This window comes from Eufriesea mexicana, unplaced genomic scaffold (genome assembly GCF_001483705.2).
Source record: "Eufriesea mexicana isolate 0111107269 unplaced genomic scaffold, ASM148370v2 scaffold484, whole genome shotgun sequence".
Lineage (NCBI taxonomy): Eukaryota > Metazoa > Arthropoda > Insecta > Hymenoptera > Apidae > Eufriesea > Eufriesea mexicana.
The window spans coordinates 287,528-304,032 of record NW_016908637.1 but is presented as its reverse complement, the minus strand read 5'-3'; the positions used below and the strand labels follow the sequence as shown (position 1 = coordinate 304,032).

Here is a 16,505-nt window from a genome sequence, read left to right as displayed (position 1 = left end):
CGAAATATTTTAATCTGACTAGTATTCACGCGTTCTAATTCCACCATACCAACAGCCATCCTTATTGTACGCCTTTAATTCTCAAAAAGGGCCGACAATCTTTAAAATCCTCCCTACAAAATGATCTTCGAGCGTTGTGTTCCACAGCGAAGAAGTAGAATAATCTGATTATATCATAAGACCAGAATCATAATTGTGCAATAATTATGTAAAATAATGTAACCCAAGGAAAGTTCGTATATTAAGAATTAACGAGATCGTCGCAGAATTGAATGGCATGTGTTAGAAAAATCTACGTATATCAAAGCCACCTATCGCGAAAGGCTACGATATTATCGATCGTCTTCAGATCGCTTGTCAGCCAGAAGTGATTATGAAATCTCCAGGACCTAATCGTAGATCCATCACGCTAGCTATCTACGCTATCACGCAATATCTTCGCTAACTATTCGGAAAGAATATTTATAAATTTTTGGAAAACCGTTCACAAGAACTGGACCGAAAATTAACATTTGAAATATTTGTTTTACTCCACTAAAGTTGTATATTCCTGGCTTTAAGCTGCGCTCGAATCGAATAAAACCTTGCGCTTTTTATACGAAACACGGTTAAAGACAAAGGTTACTTTATTTACTCGAATTCGAACTCGGTTATTTCATCTTAACGTTATAGCAACTCGCAAAGATGTGACCCGACTTTAATAAACTCGCTAATTGAACGCTCGGTGATTCTTTTCTACGGAGTTCCGGGAAAAATAGAGAAGAATAGACAGCAATGAGATCGCGAACGTGTTTATCGTTTACTGTTTTTGTCTGCTGTTGTTTAATAAAATATCTTCGAACGGAGCTGTTCAGCGAGGATCTCTTGTTACTTGATGGGCGATGGAATTTTTCAGTTACGAGCTACATCCTAACGGTCTTATTTTCTCGTCATTTTATGCCTTCGTAGAAACTTCTAATTCTAATAGCGCAACTAGTGTTTTCAGTCGTTATCATCTTATTTCGAATACCGTTGAATTAGTTTCCTCGGTATTGGACAGAATAGAAACAAGTTAAAAGAAACAGATGTTTGGTTGCAGCATGATTTATCGAAGATCGATAGTGCAGAAGTCTAATTTTACATAAATGGTTGTATTCCTGATTGATCATTGCGTAACATGTACCTCCTAACTACATGATAAACATAGGCCACGCGAATTTTCGTTACTGGTTACTGTTAGTGGTGGATGATATTTAATAACAACAAGAACAATTCATTATTTAATTAGAAAGATTATAAAACACAAATATAACGTTTAAATATAATTAATTTCTCACAATTACTCTATCACAGGACTTCTCACTATTATAACTCAATTGCAACTAGCGTATCCGAAATCACTCACTTTTTTTCTTTTTTCTTCATACATTACATTGACATACATCATTCACACACACCTCAATCATTACACGCGTATTCATTTATCATAATAACCTGAATTCATTAGATATTGGAATCCCATGCATACTTGTTCCACTCATCCCAACACATATATACTTAAAAATCTATGTAATCACTACCACAGTTACAAGTATCGCATCTTCGAAATAGAATTACCATTGCGTAACAAAGAGGATGAACAGAATGCATCGTGAGTAAATGTAAAAGATTAAAAACATAATATTTAACATAAACATTAACGTGCCTTTAATGAAAGCTTACTGTCGTATTAGGAGTGTAGATTTTAAGGGTATCGAAGATGGATTCGTCCCGAGTATATATTCCCGAGTACCGGACAGACGTGTTCAAATCGAATTGATTTCGTTTCCAAGTTGAATGATTATAGAATCTATTCCAGGTTCTTCTGCCGTTGAGGTCTTTCGTTTACTTCGAATAGAAGCTGAGCTTGCATGACACGTGCATACCGCGTTTCCTGAAATTTTTTTTACGACGCTCGTTGTGTGACGATTCGAATTACACGTCTAACGTGACAAGCTTAAACGCCTTTCATCGATTCTCGCTCCATTTTTACGATTCCGACTCGTAACTAATGGCCATGTAGAAGATTTCATTCGTTGCAGTCGTTAGTAAGTCCGACGAAGGCCGTCAGATTTGCTTTAATCGCGCTACGTTTTCTAAACAGCTTGTCGCCGGTATACGTGTTGCCGTCGTATGAAATTATTACGGTTATCGGTGATTGATGAGGGAATTAAGGGGCCGTATACGATGGCGAATTTGACGAGTATGACAACTTACAATTTATAGCGATTGTCTCGGTGATGGCTGGTTCTACGACGATATTTACTGTCTCGCTTTACGATAGGCGTTGCGAAGACAAAATCAGTGCGGTTAATGCTAATCCGATCGAGAAGCCCTGCTCGTTGAAGTTTTCATTGTCCTTCTTTCGTGCACGGTAATCCGAGTGGGCTGGATATTACCGATTATGCTGCGCTACGGAATCCAACGCTGCCAGTTATTAATATGGCGAACAATGGTTGATGTTTGCGTAACTGTTTACAATGGAATTCCGAATTTACGAAGTAATTTTTCATTTTTGGAAAATTGACAAACCGAAATATGTGCAACGGAATATGTACCATTCGGCGTGTCTTTAGAGATTTTTAGAAATAACATCTTCGCGTTGCCATGGATTTCATTCGATCGCTAAATTTAAATCTTATCTTTCGTATTATTTTTCTTACCTTAGTAAATATTTTATTACTCGTAAATTAAATTTAATTAAATTAAATTAAATTAAATTCAAAATGAAATTATAAATGACGAGGCGTAGAGATTACTAGTAGTAGAAGTACACGGCGGTTCACAGCCATCGAGATGTAGACGTATATTTATACTTCTTATTAACAACGACAATGAGTAAGATGCTTGAGAAACTCCCACAATTTAACCCTTATGGGGACAGAGTCAGTACGTTGTACTTAGCTTTGCGTCATTTATTAACTCGATTATTAACTGTACCGGTAAGTAAGAATATCGTGAATGAAAAATGATTTTCTGTCATCGCGATTATCGACGATGAGTAATCTATTTTTATATTAGTTATATACTCGCAGTTCGCGAAGAGTTAATAAGCAATTTACAGTAATATTATCTTTCGATCGATGGACAATTTGGATTTAGATGAAGATAATCAGCGGGAAATGTGATATTGGAATTAAAGAGTAACAGGTAATTTAAAATCGATTCGATAATTTTACCGAATCAATGATAATCGAAGACAATGTTCGCGCGTTTCTGTATTTGACGAGCAAATGAAGGAATTAGACGTATAGTGAACTCGGAAGATATAGCACGCTCGTAAAATCAATCGAGCTTAAAGTACGAGCGTTTCGATTTTCGAAATAGTAATGTGAAACGTTTAATTACTTTTCCTTTATTTTTAATGTATTGCAAGCAGTGGTTTATGGAAAATGCAACTTCTCTTAAATATTCGATATATTATATAGAACTTAGTAGCAGTGAATCGATTTATTGTTCGATATGTGATACCTACAGGTAGACCTGTAGGTACCTGCAGACGGCTCTGAGCGTCGATGACTGGAGCCAAGCAGGTCACCTTAAAGCACGGTAGAGCGCAGAGGTCCACCGAAGAGCAGTGTATAGTAGAAAAGTATGCAACTTCTCTTAAATATTCGATATATTATATAGAACTTAGTAGCAGTGAATCGATTTATTGTTCGATATGTGATACCTACAGGTAGAACCTGCAGACGGCTCTGAGCGTCGATGATTAACTATGCGTGTCAAATATATAAATTTTGATGATGCATGCAAATTAAATTTACAGTTTATCCCATAAATTTTAGTACTTTTACTATGTTACGACTTATTCCATATATAATGAAATTAACGGACAATTTGTACATTTATTTTATTATATTCTATATAATTAATTTATTATATTTACTATTAAATCCTCATCGTTTTAACTTAATAATCATCGTTTTGCTTAAAAAACAAATCACATCGTCTGAATCTAATTATAATCGTAGTCCCATTGGGCAAGTATACTATCGCATCTAGTGGTTAAATTTAGTAACTAACTTAATTCTAGGATGGTAATATTACCATATCATTCGTTAAAAGTGGAAAATTGTATATAGGTAACCTATCTAGGAAAAATAGTGCACGCGTACTGTTTTTCTGGCTAAGTATACGAAAGGAAGAGCCGATGCAGTCATAAATCAACTGATCAATTGATGCTGGAAACACGAGCTTAAGTTTTTACGAACTGAACTGAAATGCTTACTGGATATCAAACGTCTGCTGTATAATACCACAGAAAATGTCTTAACTCAAAATGGTTTTCTTAGAAAGGTATCTCTGCAATTGTCGCGATACGAGATTGGATATAACGTCTCACGCCTGGTCCATTTCAACGGGAATAAAGTGAATATTTCACGTATCACGTATTTTCACTCCCGAGATCGAAATTCGCGAGATTGCTATTTGATATTCCGTTTGAAAATCGAACATCGATTCGTCTTGTTAGCATTCGCAATTGCACGATTTTCTTTCAAGACACAAGATTTATCTTCCTTCATTTTTCTGGTAAATATGTAACTCGTATATTTTGCAACCCAGTTAACGAGAAAAGAAACATTTTTTAATATTCTGACTTGCGGCTTTACACTCGAATCTCTTTACAGACAGAGATTTAACTTCACTCGCAACTGTAAAGTAAAGTGGGAAATAAATGAATTACGAATACGTAAAAATGTTACGACAAAGGATTTTACGCGTAAATAGCGATATATGCAACAAAGCATTCGTACAGCAAAGTATACGAATAGGATAGTTAAACACCGGACACATAAAATCCTTTAATCAAGCTCAAAGGTGTAATTCGTATAGCAAAAGCCTACGCAGTTATGTCTACACACGCTTTTCACGAAGTAGCAGCAGTTTTATCTAACATCTACGTATACTCGAAGAAAATGTATTACTCGAATAGGCTGAACTTTTTAGTATAGAAAAAATAAACTTTTCATAGCGAAGTAAATCATGGTAAAGTGGTCTCGCGTACCGTTTGCTTCCCGTTAAGTCGATATCGAGTAACTCTTACAAATATTATCGATTTAATCGAACTACTTTACGGTAAACGATCTTTGTGCCTAAATCGCCGTATCTCGGATCATTTCGAAGTTGTTCTCGATCGACCCTTATAAGAGACTTTCCGTGTAGCAGCTCATGAGTGAGACTACGCAGTACAAACAACGAACGACTGTTTAAAACTGCTCGAAGAGTGGAAAATATACGAAGGCTTGCAAGGAACAGACTCTTTGATATTCCATTTGTTCGTTTGTCGAAAATCATGAATCTTTAAAAAGAAAAGAGGAAACGTCCGTTAAAACGCCACGACGGGCATTCCCTCGATTGGTAACGAATCTTTCGCAAGGGCGTTTTCTCCTATCTTTAATGAGAATGAAATTCTTTTAATTTAAAATCTGCTGATCTTTAATCGAATTTTTCCCAAGGAAGAGGGTTATTTTCCGTAGAAACATCGCCGACAGTGGTCACTTGTTCCACTGTTGTTGAACTATTTGGAATTTGGATAACCGCGTCGGAGTCACCCTTCGGCTTTATAACTCTAATTGTAAGATGTGGTCTGACTGTGACTAGCGTATACAGTCTCGACACAGCAAACCTGATATTTACCAAATCCTAAATATCGCCAGTTAATTTCGCTGCGATTAAATTTAGCAATAATTTATCACGTATGTCATTCAGGTACCTGGAATGTGGAACTCAGTGGAAGACTGTGATCTTCTTTTCGCTTTCGTTTCATGACGGGTGTATTTTCGTTCCATAATCGGAACAATGATTTAAGGAACAAAAGTGCAGGTGTGAGATATAGAATTCCCTCGCAAGGGAAAAATCATCGCGTAAATTCTTCGATATCGTGGCAGAGAAATTAAGCGCAAAGCACGATAAAGTAAAAATTCAATTAATATAATGTTCGTTAACCCTTTTAGTACCGGAGGCCGATATATCAGCCTTTGCTGCACTGGTGAAAAGTGCCAGAGCCGATATATCGGCCTGCACCTTGTAGCGCTTTTCTATTCGCATTGCGGGAGAACTTTATCTCAAATGAAATTTATAATACGTTATAAATGGTCTAATTTCATTACGAGAGAATTAAAAAAAATAGTTTTTCGGTTTAACTATAACAATTACTTGTTTCGGAAGAGATAATCCGTCCGGCGCTTACCATGTACCTTGAAGTTATTCTTTATTTTCCTTATGCAATATTATTTATTTTGTTACAAAATATATTGGAAATGCGAAGTATATACTTTGTAATAAATGGTCTATATAAAGTTATGATGAAAAGATGACTTCGTATGTGCAAATACGTTTTGTAAGAGGGAACTCAATTTTTATTTTCTTTATGATCATTTATACCTTTGTTATTTATATAATTTCCAATGAATATAGAAAAATCAGTGTCATTGTTTTATTCTCTACTTCGTCCTTAATACACTGCTTTTTGAATTATGTAAATATTGTTTTTTGTTTGGTTTTTACGAGCCTTTTTCCAAACCCTAGTAATATCGTGAAATTCGGCCGGTTATCTTCACATAGGCACCTCTTTTTCGCCCGGCACTAAAAGGGTTAAACTCGATTTTCTCTGGTTAGAGAGGGAAAGAAAGAGAGAGAAACAGCTCCAAAGATAAACTGAAAGCGTAATAAAATCGTGTTAAACGACACATTTGTAGTGCATTTGTAGTCGCAAGAACAATACGAAATATTCTATATATGACTACGCGATAATGAAGGAGAGAGAAGGTAAGAGGGAGAGGGAGAGGAGAGAGAGAAAGCGTATGGAATGATCTACATATGATCTACATAATTCATAGAAATTAGTATTTAACCCTCTATCGACAACGCGTATCTACTTCTGTCTGAATTTGTACGAAGAGCATTAATAGAACGCGCAATGGTAGTGACGGTAGCGCAAGAGAACAATGCGGGAGATGAAACGATTAACAGATACACGCAACGAGCGTACCATTGCGCAGAAAAAGGTGACAGTGAGCTAACTCGAAGGGAAAACGAAGCGAACACGATTCACCTGTAGCAACGCGGGCGTCCAGTTCATATTAGGATGAGATATGGCTAGGTGAATGGCTGTAGATAATAGCCAGCAACGGTAGAACAAGCGCAAGAAAGCTGCGAGCCAGCGTGAAACCGCGTTACACGCTGGTAACTCTGCTTCCTAATGGTTCCCATTGGGATCGTCTCATCGTGAATCCAAGGGCTTGCCTGAAAATTTGCCGCGAAACGGTTGAACGCGTTACTTTCCATAAGAAACGGTCTACTTTCCTGATGGATTCTTTAAGCGGCAAAGCAGAAGTTTTTCCGAGCCTATCGTACATCATACACGCGTGATTTGTCGACCCTTTGTAGTGATTTATTGTCCCCCGCTGCTTGCTGGTAATACGTGAAAGCTTTAAAATGACGCAAATGGCATACACACGCTGCGCAGCTCAATCGTCTCTTGGTCGATGTTCCTAATGGTCCAAGACATCGAAGGAAAAACCACGAAAACGCGACTTTGATTACCTGCTTTTTAGTTTCTCGCTGTCAGCTGTGCGTAGCTTTTCAAAAGTTAACGCGTTCCATCCCATTTTGTAGTAAGGGCGATAAAGACAAATGTCACCTGTCAGGTACCTGAGAGTATAAGAAGTTCATTCAGTGGTACCAACCGTAATATTACGAAATACTTCGCACTGTTTTCTTCTTTCCCCCTTCAACATACATTATATAAATAGATACATTATATTCACTTATAGAATATACATATTTATAACTGATTAATATTAAATATTACGAAGTTTCGCTGGTTTCTGAATAAGTAAAATCGAGCATCTATAATAAATTAAGTAAATCAATTAAGGAAAATACTATCTTCGTTTCGTAACATCGAATTCTAGGATAAAATGAGAACGATGAAATGATAACTATGTTTCTTAACGCTTTAACTGCTATGGATGCATATCGGTGTAGAAGCATAGACTGCACTAATAAGACGGTAGTAATAATTAGTATTAATTTAATGATCGCAGATAATAAACGAGATATGCATAAAACTATATTTAAATATTCCTTTAACAGTTCACTTCGAATTCCGTATTCTTGTTTATAACTTTTTAATAAAGAATTCAAAATCCTATATTAATACACGTAACAATTTCTTCTCGTTTAGACCAATAAAATATACTGGTCTACTGGTCTACGCATTAGGAATCGGTAATTCCGGCGTTAAACAATATAGCGATATGTTTTAATAGTAGATAAAAGAAATAAATAAATTTTTGAAATTGCAAAAGAGTCTGAAAGTAAATCTGTTGAACCCGAACCAGAAAGGTTGAACAAACTTTAAATAAAACACAATGGAATATGTGCCGGAAGTAATTATTTTCCGTTTTATGGTTGCAAAACGAGAATTGGGTTGTCACCGAGGACCGAGGTTGTCACGATAGTGAGTCATCAACTTCGATACTAATGAACTATACTATTGGGAAAAATATAAAATACCTAAAAATATAAATCGAAACATCCAATCTGTAATTTCTTAGGCGGCATTGTATTTATTTTAAAGGATTTTTCTTCGTATCGTCAACATTGAGAGGAAGATGGAATTTTTGTCACCATGCGACATTTAGGATTCGAAAGATTGTAAAACATCACTTGCCGGTTATGTGTATCGAGAATTTAGATAACCATATCATAACTTTGCACTATAGCACTTCGTCTTAACTGTCTCGTAATTTGTTAACTCGTAAACAAAATTACAATACCGACTGATTCGTTTAGTACACGTTAAAAAAATTTTAATAATCATTTTTTAATATTAATTCAACATCAGATCTTATTATTACGTAATTACATCTTAATAATTAATATTTATCTTTAGATATAGTTAACACTTTTACATTTCGAATTTTATTATTATCGCTAGGATATAGAATATAGGATATTTGTAGTATTATTATTTCCTTATAATAAGTTATTACCGATACTAATAATTGTTTTATATCAATAACTAATAATAAAATAATAACAAAATAATAATTTTATCTTATTATATAATATTTAATAGGTAATATTTGATATATTTTATTCGATATTGGCAAATAATTTTATTTATATCGTAAGTGTCATTCCTTTGAAGGTTAACGAAAAATTTTGAGGATAAGATCTCGACACTAGATTTGAATACACATTAGAGACATTATTTTTCACAATTCAGAGGATTACAGTTTCAAATATTAAAGCTTCAAAGTTATTCGTATTCCATTCGAAATGTAACAAAAGAGACATTTGTCATATCTGTCCTATTCAGTGCACTTTTTGTTACTGATTTAAAAAAAAGAAAAGAAAAGAAGAACACAATTTAAACATTCAAGGGTCGATTCTGAATAATTGAAAAATTACGCACATCGCTACGTCAGAGAAAGTTACACATGGTGAAAGTTACCATACTTGAAAACGTCACGAGCAATTGACTTAATATGAAACTATATCATAGTTTGATTCGAATCTTTTGTTTAAATCGAATAGAATAATACTTCGTATGTTATAAGAATGGAAAACAAAGGATTTAAAAATAGTATGAACGGACTGTAGATTTTTCTTTCACGTCCCAATAGTTGCCGAAATTCGATACATTTGAACGAAATATGGCAAAATGTAAGTCAGCTCCGTGTAGAACGATGGAAAAACATCCTAAAATTTTTCCGTTAGCTCCAATAGTCTTCGGGGTATTATGTTATATGAAATCTTTTAGCACGAAATTGCCGTATCAAATACTTGACTAAACGTAGATCCGAATTTTGACCGAATTATCGATATCGATATCAATGACATATCGAACAAATTTTAATTCGAAAGATATTTTAATTTGAATATTATTAAGAAATCACCGCTCTTTTATCAATGCTACTCAATTTTCTGTCATTAAAGCTAACATCGATAGAAAACGGCGATTTCTGAACACAATTCAAATTAAAACATATCATCTCATAAATTAGTGATTTTGAGATATATGTGTTAATCCTTTGTTATGGCAACTGTCAAGCTACATACGTGTCCGAGTGGACGATTCTTACAGTTTCTAATAGAACGGCTATTCGAATTGATGCTCAAATCGAAATGATCTTATTTTAATATCATTCTGTTACATTACTTATAAACACGGAACATAGAATATATCAATCGTAACGTATAACATATTCGAATGTTACAAAACGTTATGCAAGCTGCAATATTTAAGAAGGATATAAGCAAAAATAGCGTGGGTTCGAGGAAAGTCCTAGAATAATTAAAGGCTTAGGATTTCTAATTTGACTCTTCGTGCGTTCTTTATACGTCCACCGATGAAAAGATTACAAACATCGAATTATGCTCTCTTTAAAATTCAACTTCCGTCTGAAATATTTTCCGCTAGCTATAATAATATCGATGTAAATTAAGATGATAATATCAGGTGAACCATTTTGTACACGCGTGTATAATATACACGTACAGTCAAGAAATCTGCGACCATATCCCGACTCGTATGATCGTGATTCATTACTCGATGCGTCTGGTATATTCATAAAAACAAATAACCGTTTTCCACAATGTCAAATAACGGTTATCGATTCTCTTCTTTCTCGACTTATACCACACACTCGAATACACAGGTATATATCGGCGACTTTACTGTTAGCTTAAATGAAACAAACGATCCTGATATACGAGCTCCGTCATACGTTCCGTGTCATTACTTTTGCTCAGAAACAAACAATTTTTAAACTTACACGTATTACGATATAGAATATGCAAAATATGAACAAATACAATCGTCATCAACTTCGATACTAACGATACAACGCCCGTATAGCACGGTTAAGCGTACCAGGACAGTTTGAAATTTTGAAAAAAATCGATTTCTCTTTTTGTCCTAAATTTTTGTCTTAAATTAAATGTCTGAAGTCTTAAAAGTAATGTATGAAAGATCTTTAATGTACAAAAATCTTTAAAAGAAATTATATTTGGATGTAAGGAAGGCAAAACCGATTCTCGATCTTTCGTGCGTCGAGAGTCTACTATTATGTATGTGTTCTTTTACGTGTACTCGAAAAAGTTTATTTAGCATCATTACAAACGCCAAGATTGCTGTTTATATCGCTATAATATTTGCAATAAAGACTTTTCTAGTGTATTATTAATTATGAGCACTACGAATGTAATCATGAGACCAATAGTTGCTGCACTATGCGTCGCACTAGACGAAAAAATGATTAGAACACCTAATAGTGAATTGTTTAAAAGCTCTAAAAAAGGTCGAATCGCCCATAGATTCTGTCTATCAGCCGTGCAATGGACTAAAATCGAAGCAGGTGGTCATATGTACCAGGTAGCAATGACTGATTACCGAGAAATTAAGGATACGTATGAAAAATTACATTCCGAAACTTTAAACGCGTTTTTCTCGAAACTACGATATGTTTCTTTAGAAAACATTTTTAAATGGAGTGCAAGATATTTCGAGATCAATCAATAGATCAACTATGCATAGCTGCCATTTTGTTAATTTTCAAAAAATTGAAATGTTCGAACGTCAATCCCTAGAGAATATGTTATAGTTTCATATCTTTTTTCATCTTTTATGTTACTAACCCCATTTGGCTGGGAATCTTGCACACCGAAAGACCATATTGAAAAAAATTACTCCAAAATGATGACGTCGCAAAGCTAAATAAGGGACTTTTTTTTAAATTTGATGTCGTTTTGTATAATTTATAATATATAAAAACAAGTCACAAAAGCTTATATTAATCAAGCGATTACTTTTTCTCCCGTATTTCTTTAAAATACTACTAATATTTAAGCGCGTGAAACTGTTCTGATCCCTTAAGTTAGACTTTAAATACATGCTGCGTGTACAAAATCCTGGCATACGTAATAAAGAACACGTGCAAATAATAAGGATAGATACCCAAAACCAATACAACTACGCTGCTATGCTCGGTAACCTTAACATTTAACGAACGGATTGTCTCTTTTCTCTGACTTTCTTGGTTTCCGTGCATTTTTTAAGATAACGATTTTAAAGCGTTGCAGTTTTATTAAGCCAACGTTATTTTTGATAAAATTTTACAAAGTTATTTATTTACATGTCTAGTGTTTCTTAATCTATTTCTATCATTGAGGGGAATAATCCGTTTTGTATAAAGATAAATATTTATATTATATCGTATAAAATGAGTTTATTTTTCAATATGTATAATTTTTTGATTAAATATAAATAAGAATTTGTTTGTTACGCTTAATTTCAATCAAAAGCTTAGAAGGCTCTCTTTAAAGTGACGATGCAGATGGATTAAATAGAAACAAGACCACTCGCTTCCGCCATTTTTTAGTTTTCCTCATAATGCCTCAATACGAGAGGTACTGATCGGTCCTATCTATCCCTTTCATATATTTGTTATAGTTGTTAATCCAATTTTGTTTAATAATACCTTTTACATCTCTAATCCTTTTATCAACATTTATCATGTTGGCATCATGAATCGAGCTTACGAGAAGCTCATGAATAAGAACTTAAATATTAAGAAATATATTTGTTAAGAGTATCAATAGCTTTTTTATACATATAAATCGTGATATATCATTGGCTTATTAATTCTGTAACGGTGTTGTAGCAAATGTCGTAGAGATGTGTTATATCGGTGTGAGGTTTCAATTTGTTCACTTGGTGAAGAAACGTGTTGTAAAAGTTACACGCGTAATAGGACCCCTATGTATGTATATCCTCGGAGGATTAATTCCAAAACCTTTCACTATTATCCAAGTTCCCAAAAGTATGCTTACTATTGTAAGGGATCCTATCGTGCTCTAGTTCTTTCGCAAATTATTACCTTACGACGCGATTATTAAACGCGATTCAGTTTATGATGCAATAATATCGTTGAAGTCGCGTCAAGTTTGTAACTGTATTTAATGTCGCGCAATGAGACGAAAAAGAATCGTTGCTTAACTTTCAATTTCAACTTTGTTCGTTAACCACCTATCAATAGCATTTTGTACCAGTAAATCCTACTTAATATCTTGAACATCATAAAAAGACTTTTAGTTTTTGATAAATCATCATCAACAACGTAAAAACACATTCCAAATCTGCATTGTACGATACTGATTGATACTCGGATATTAGTAATACCGCAAATTATTGTTTCAGAAGTCAGAACACTTGTTCTTTTCGATTCCTTTGATTTTACTCCTCGGACATGCAGTGGAGTGCAGAAAAACATCAGAATAGAATAAAATTTCGTATTTGTGCTGTTTCATATTAACGATGTGGACACATTTTGAAAATTAGGAATAACTCGCTGAGAATTTTTTCGAAAACAAAGCTCCGGATGAAAAATTTTATTCCGCATTTTCGGCTCAGTTTTATTAGTTTTATCAGTTTTAGGATAAATCAGTTTTGTCCTTGCCGGTTGTACCGCGATTTCGCAAACACCCTGTATAACATAGTTCGACAGATGTCCGGGAAAAATTGCTAATTACATACCGATTTCACCTCTCTTTGTTTTCTTTTTGGGTTGATCCCCTCTGTCTTTCGTTCGTTTCGTTCTTTTTCCGGAGAAGAAGAACTCGAGTGGGTGGTAGTGTGCAAATTATAATTACTTCTAGTAGATACTCATGTACGTACAATGTATGCAAATGTATACATATATGACATTATATTATATGTGCATAAAACTTTATATAGCTTCAGCTCCGCGTTCACCTCCTATGTGGAAATCCTAGAGCAATTTCGTTTCAGAAAAAAGAACTGTATGCATAATTACGATCAATGATGCAATACGAACAGAACTCTCGATTCCATCTGTTAAGCAGGAAGTCACAAAACACGCAACAAATTATTCGCTAAAGCTACACCACCATCTTGACAAACTTGCAAAGAGATTGTTCGAGGAATCATCAGACACATGTAGACTCAAACCATCCGACATAAAAATCAGATTTATAACGTATTATCTAACTCTTGCGTTCTAATTAACGTTAAATACGATTTGCTTATTGTTATGATATCACAGATTGCAAATAAATCTATATAATAAACAAAAGAGTAAAAGATATTATATGTAACATCTATTATTGGTACTAAATAATGATAAATTAAAACACAATTTACGATACGATAAATCAATAAAGGGAATGTGTTTAAAATATGTAAAATTTATATCTTTTATAGATACATATATACGTACATATAGATACATGGATATTTATTTATGCCGAAGGATTATCTGCTCGGAATGAGTTTAGCTTATTTGAACTACGGTGAACCGCGGATACGGGGGTCCAACTGTAATTGGTTACGAATACCGATAACCGAATAATCGATCATCGAATAATAACTCTGGTCCAATCAGCGGTTAACTGATTTCGAACATAATCGGTCTAACATCTTTAGATATAGCTCGACCCAGTTAACTCATCCTGTATAATCAACCAAAGCAAAGTTACGTAAATATAAGCTCTCTCAAAATGTACTTACGTTTAATGCATTTAATGCATTTAATGCATTTTGTATATATCTGTCATATATTCCTTGCAAATTTCCACGAGACTTCTACAACATATCAAATTCGTAGGACTATGCAAATTTACTATAGATAGATTACATGCTCGAACAAATACTCAATCGGATCGAGATAAATCGTAAGTAAGTTAAATTACGAATATTGAATCTGCGGATGCGGGAGTCCTAGTGCGCTTGCAATGAGCAAACCATTCCCTCGTTAAATACTATAGGACTGGTAATACAATACTGAAACAAGTACAGAGGCTCCAAAATTAGTTTAAAATTCGAAAAGTAAGATCCGTCAAAACCAAACGACTAAAAATCTAAAATTCTTTAGATTTTTCAGATAACTTGTATTTTTGATTTTAACATTGAAAAATGGACGTTATCACGAATGGAAGACATTTGCAATGTGAACGAAAACGTTTACAAGTGCTACTTTTAACCGTTAAACTGAAAGATTTGAAGCAATAGCAATGTATATATGAAGAAGGAAGACATAAGATTACATAAAAGATGCTACGACATGCATAGTATTTACATCAATATACATTTATCATTAATATACAGCATCGGTGGGTCACAAAAATATTCGAAAACAACGTATAATATTAGTCGGAAGCATCGTTAATTAAAAAATAAGTTCCAATATAACGTTGATTGATTTTTTGTTATTCATGACAAGTTTAAGACGATTATCCATTGAGTACATTAACCTCCGCCACGGTTCGTATTTTTAATAAATCTACCGTAAATTTATATATATTTATATATATTATTTTCTAATTTTGCCGACATAATCTTAGGATCTCCTTCTTACTTCATGTATCATATCGATTTGAATATTTCAGTTGCTCAACGTAGCAAACGTAAGTGTTCAAATACCTTTGTGTATGAGTATACATGTGATATTTATCTGTTTGAAAATATATCAAAAGAATTAAATCAAAAATAAAATAAAAGAGCACGAAATCTGTTATTCGAAAATTTTCTCATCCGTAGAACTCCTTACATGTATACCTCGATGAATTCTGATAATAATTATTGTATTAAAAATTACACCGATTATATCACAGACTTATTAATTATACGCTTATACGCGTGTCTTTGGTACATATTCAAAACTATTATATACTCTGTAACATAGATATCGTATATCCTAGTTTTTCTGAACAAAAATCCAAAATCTGTCAGAAATTACATTCTTCCACTTTTACTTATGAAATTATAACAAGAGCATTAAAGAAATTATTACAATGCATATGATATATAATATCGGAAATTAATTAAAGAAATTTAGAAAACAGGAATATATTGACACTAGAATTGTCGATTAATATTAGCTATCGATATTGTATTTAACATGTTTACTGCCGGTATTGAAGGAAAAACCCGCTGTGCAAGAGTTCAACTTAAGAATTTTCATAATTCTACGTAATGTGACGTATACTTTTATATATTTATTATGAAAACGTGGTAAGACATATTTTCATAATTTAATTGACCTTTATATTATGTCACATACATACGTATGTGCGACGCTTAGCTGCGGATGACACTCGCGCTTCTTACCATGCACTGCTTACCTGTTTACGTACGTGTACGATTCATGATTAACCAAGTAACGAGGGAAGAGATTTATGAAATAATAAGAAAGTATCGAAAGTATAAACAACGTTGAACGAGGTTAAGGTTGCATTATGTTTACCTTTGCCGTCGAGTTGGTTAGCTTTGCTTATATGCAAAGAACAAGGTGAGTAGTTGCATATTAATAATCATGATTTTGTGTTTTTTCGTTATGTTGTTTATTTTACGAAGACAAACAAGATGATAAGAAATGGAACGCACGTGAAAGGACGAGAAAAAAAAACGATAGAAGCGAATTACTTGAACAAGGAGCAAATTACCTATCAAAAAT

General features: G+C 33.8%; 1 protein-coding gene across 1 annotated transcript in view; it reads left to right on the top strand.

The window, feature by feature from the left end:
* Regnase-1 (zinc finger CCCH-type containing protein regnase 1) overlaps positions 1–16,505 on the top strand; it is a 91,982-nt gene that overhangs the window by 46,602 nt on the left and 28,875 nt on the right. The window lies entirely within an intron of this gene.